Here is a 5123-nt window from a genome sequence, read left to right as displayed (position 1 = left end):
ACACAAACTTGTTCACTTTATTATAAATAATGAGAGTGAGGAAAGGAGGAAATGGTTAGAATGGAGTGTGATTTATAAATAACTTTTATTTAGAAGAGTATATAGAAAAGTATAAAGAAGAGACATAAAAATTGTAACAGTTCTCTTTTTTCAATACAATTTATTCAATTTAATTTCAACCATCCACATAAATAGAAATATTTCTTTGTTTGCACTGTCTTCATAAGATTTCAATAAAATATATAATTATCATAGTTTAACCATCTTAGAAGTCAGTAAAACTACTCCATATTTCTTACATAACCTTCAAACATTAGGTCGTTGCGTATTAGTAGAATAACGTAACATTTCAACTAGGTAAATGAAATTCATAGGAAAAATAAGCTTGCTTTTATTTAGTTTAAATTACTTTTAACCACTAGTACTTCCTCTGTGTAATAATGCATCTTTTCACTGACTGTAACTCCTATTCCTATAATCAATCTATCTGTAATCTATCGACAAGTTACGTAGAAACGTTATTGTTGGTCGGAGTAGGTACATAAGGAGTCAATCTATGGATTTCAGAGCGGTTGACGATATGAATTGGACGTAAGCAAATCACCATTCATATCACTACCCATATTATAAATGTGAAAGCGTTTGCTAGTTGTTAGTTTGTCCTTCAATCATGTCGTAACGGAGCAATGGATCGATGTGAATTTTTTGCATGGGTATAGTTTAACACCTGGAAAGTGATTAAGACTACTTTTTATCCCGGATAATCAAAGATTATTGAATTGAATAAGGTAATGAAAGCCACAGGATTTTAAAAACCTCAATTCACGCGGACAAAGTCACGGGCATCACCCAGTAAGCAAATAAAAGTTTGGTGCAAGTGACAATGACACAAATAACATAAATGACCGTATTGTTAACATTCATGACATTATTTTTAAATTGGCTAATACGCCGGTCACACAGGCCGCGTATGCGTCGCGTAAGCGTAGACGTAACACGTACCATTGCGTTGTAATGTATGAAACTGTATGAGACATTGCATACCGCTTGCGTGGCGTGAACGTTCGCGTAGACGTAATGCGTGCAGTTATGTCTACGGGTTCACGTGTACGTGCTAGGTGTGAATCGGCTTTAAATCTGATGGTCGGTTTGACTGTATTTAGGTATATTCGCTGGTTCGTGGAAATGTGCCGTGTTGGCTTTAACGACAACATCGTTCAATGTGAACAAAGCAGCTCTGCAGCCCTTTGAGTGATGTGAGGAGCAAAACCATTTCCTCTTACCACAACTGCTATCGTTTACATTGATATACTTTCGTGTTGAGTAAGTGTATCCGTTCAGCATTATTTGACAGTTGCCGCGCTTTGATGTCGTGAATTGAGCTATTCCTGAAGAAGTACCTAAAAATCATTAAGTTTATTAAATCGAAATATCTTTATTTGTTGAAAGAGGTAGACAAATATATAACATTTTATAACTTTTACTCGTATAAGCAATTCTATTACTTTATATATTTTAATTAATCTATTATAGTTTGATAGTTTTACAATCAAAAATAAAAATTTCACAGTTTGCAAATTAATCTTCGCGTCACGTCACCAAATTTTTTTTAATTCATAGATTTTTTTAATTCCAGAGCTTGGCTGCAATCACACCTGCTGGCAAGTGATGATGCAGCCTAAGATGGAGCGCGCTTGTCTAGAAGATGCCTATTCACTTTTTATTAGTATGTTGGTGACGCGACCTTGAAATTTCTTCCCCAAAATCGCCCAACGCGCCTTTAGAAATTTTTACTTCGTCATTAGCTGTCTTACAACGGAAATCTTTTTACCAATATAGTGCATTAGGGAAAATAAAATCGTTTGTTTTGGAATTATAAATTATTTAATGCCCACATTTATTACAAACCCAACACTAACTTTATTTTTATCGTAGAAGTCAGTTTCACAGCATTGTTGATTTTTTTAAAACATACGTCTCTTTTTAATCCACGCGTGATTGTGTTTATTTCTCGCGGAGACAACCACGTCGTCAACAGTGGTCAGTGAAGCCGAGCAGCCCTTCGAGTGATGCGTTGAGCAGAACCAGCGTTTCATGTTGTCTTGTCGAGTTCGACTGGTTATTCTCGTCGAGAAGGTGAATCCATCAAGGGTTATCTGTCGATTACCCCGTTGAGATACGCTGAAAATGGCATCTGTAATAAAAAAACCGGTCAAATCCGAGGCGGACTTGCACTCAATCGTAAAAAAATAACTTTTTTTGTTCTTTTGTACACAAATTCACCGTTTTTGATTTTTCATTCTCTTCACTTTACTTGTGTTAAAATACGTTGCTACCTGCCAAATTTCATGATTCTATGCCAACAGGAAGTTACCTATATGTTCTGATTCCCTTAACGGATCTTGACAGGCAAAAAGTTAACGAAGTGATCCTATAAGGGTTCTGGAGATACGGAACCCTAAAAATTGCACTATCAAAATATTTAGGTAAGACTTGTTTAAAAAGTTGGTTAGTTTGTCACACGACTGCCCAAAAAGAGGAGTGTTATATTTTCAAGGTAAATATATCTATGTAAGTTTCTTTAACCACCATAACTTTTGATTGGTAACAATTAATATGATAACAAAAGCCTAAACAGTAGATACCTACATGTGATTATTTAAGGGGCGGATCAACAAATTCCAGAAAGGCCGGCAACGCATTGGCAGTTCCTCTGGTGCTGCAAATGTTCATTGGCGGCGGTAATCACTTAACATCAGGTGACCCCTGCACGTTTGCTCACTCTTTTTATTTAAAAAAACAGATTTGGATGTAAGTATCTGGTATCGTTACAATGCTTACATCCTCCTAAGTGATAGGTACTAACTGGCTGTATAAATTTCACTTGAAATGAGTAACCTTTTATGAGTAAAATGATAAAACTAAGCAACTTGACTTGAGTAAGTAAGTAAACATGTAATTGTTGTAACATTGTAACATCTAATGAGATTTTGATGATTATGTTCATTTATCTCAGTACAAAGGGCCTCATTCACAGTATAAACGATCGCTTTGCATCCCTTTTTCCGGCGCGAGCACCTCCAGCACCGTCTGATAACTCGTTCACTAACCCTTGTCGCGTATTGAACAGTGAAAGTGTATCCTTTCACTCGCAACTTGCTGACGCCACAGCCGCCGATGAAGAATTCATTCTGTAGAGTATCATACACTTTTGGTTCCGTGGTTCCGTGTATACCAAAGAAAATAACTAAACCTACTACTAATATGACTATTAAACCGCTCTGTCTATATTTTAGTAGGCATCGATTTATTCAAACTTTTATGTAAAAGAGAGAAAGAGATAAGAGTAATATAAGGCATTTATTAAATTTTAAGCCGCATCGCTGTGCGAGCTGAATTGCTCTTTATTCCGTTGTAGCAAGAGTCGCTATTTATTTAAATATCTGCAACGTCATCCTACCGTACCTGGATTGACTATCAAATATTCTGTATTATGCGACCGCACCACAAAGTAACTCCAATAAGATTTTAATGATTATGTCCATTCGTCTCAGTACAAAGGGCCTCATTCACAGTATAAACGATCGCTTTGCATCCCTTTTTCCGGCGCGAGCACCTCCAGCACCGTCTGATAACTCGATCACTAACCCTTGTCACGTATTGAACAGTGAAAGTGTATCCTTTCACTCGCAACTTGCTGACGCCACAGGCACCGATGAAGAATTCGTAATCTGTGAGATAACATTGAAATCTCATAAAACATTGTACTCGAAAAGAACATAAACTACAATTAACAATGCTAGGACTAATTATATATAACGCAAAAAAATATACATTTTGAGGAAGAAAGATAAATTAAAAAAGCACTGTTTACACAATAGATTGTTAACTTTTTGTTACCCAAAAAAGAGAGTAATATTTTCAAAATAAATAATATATCTATGTAAGTTTCTTTATTCCACCATAACTTTTGATTGGTAAAAATTAATATGATTACATGATAACAAATGCCTAAACAGTTGATTACTACATGGGGTTACCAACAAATTCCTAACAGGTCGGCAATGCATCGGCGGTACCTCTGGAGCTGCAAATGCTCATAGGCGGCGGTAATCACTTAACATCAGGTGATCCGCCTGCTCGTTTGCTCGCTAATTTTAATATTAAAAATTACTAATATCTATATAGATTCTAATGATTATTATGTTTCTTAGTTATTGAATAAATAAGGTCATTCACAGTATACACGGCTGCCCTGCATCCTTTGGTTCTGCCTCTGCAATACCAGCGGGTTTTGATAGCTCTCTCACTCATTTTTGTTACGGAATGGACATTAAAGTAGTGCCCATTTAGTTTCATATAGCGATTGCCACGGAAGCCGGTGAAGAATTCGGGAACTGTAAAGTTTAAAAACCTATATTAGTCTATGCTCCAAATAATATTTGCCTACGAGTAACGAGCGCATACTTTGTCTTTGCTCAGATTTAAGTGAGATAGACATAAATGTCTCGTTTTGTCTATATCTTATATCTGAGCAAAGTTAAATTACCTTCGTTCCCCTACTACCTAGTTTGCCAGGAATAAAAGTAAGCGATTTTGCAAAATGTTTAATTAAGTATAAAAAAAACACTTAAAGGTCGTTAAAAAAATCATAAGTTAGGTACCTAGCAGACAAGTCATGTTATATTATAAGATTCATTTTTATCACCTTAGTCTAATCATACTTAAATGTATACTTACATAATACTTAGTTTAATAATTTTATTATTCTCAGCACTCATTTATCAATCGCCAAAAATATTTTAACGTTAGATTTTTTGACTTCTTTTGAATCTTTAATGTGTATAGGAAATCTGTTAATCTGTTTTCTCAGTTTTGAATTAACTTAAGTAATTTATTCATATTTTTTCCCCCTAGTTCTATTGCTAAGCTGTGGATAGTGTAGTTGATTATATATGTTTGCCAATTTTGTTTGATAGATTTAAGTTATGGTTTTAATACCTAATACGTAATTTTTACCGTCCCAAATAAAAATAGAACTACTACTACTGAAAAATCAGTTCTATGATCAATAAGAAAATTATAAAGGAATGTTACTTATGATTTACTAGGACAATTATCAA

General features: G+C 34.9%; 1 long non-coding RNA gene across 1 annotated transcript; it reads left to right on the top strand.

Moving 5' to 3' along the window:
- The first annotated feature begins 2635 nt into the window (after positions 1–2635).
- LOC123868969 lies at positions 2636–4159 on the top strand. The gene is made up of 2 exons (XR_006796770.1): positions 2636–2759; positions 4128–4159. It is a non-coding gene; the product is annotated as an uncharacterized LOC123868969 (long non-coding RNA).
- Positions 4160–5123: the final 964 nt, after the last annotated feature.

Source organism: Maniola jurtina, chromosome 10 (assembly GCF_905333055.1).
Source record: "Maniola jurtina chromosome 10, ilManJurt1.1, whole genome shotgun sequence".
NCBI lineage: Eukaryota > Metazoa > Arthropoda > Insecta > Lepidoptera > Nymphalidae > Maniola > Maniola jurtina.
This window is presented reverse-complemented; position numbering and strand designations above follow the sequence as displayed.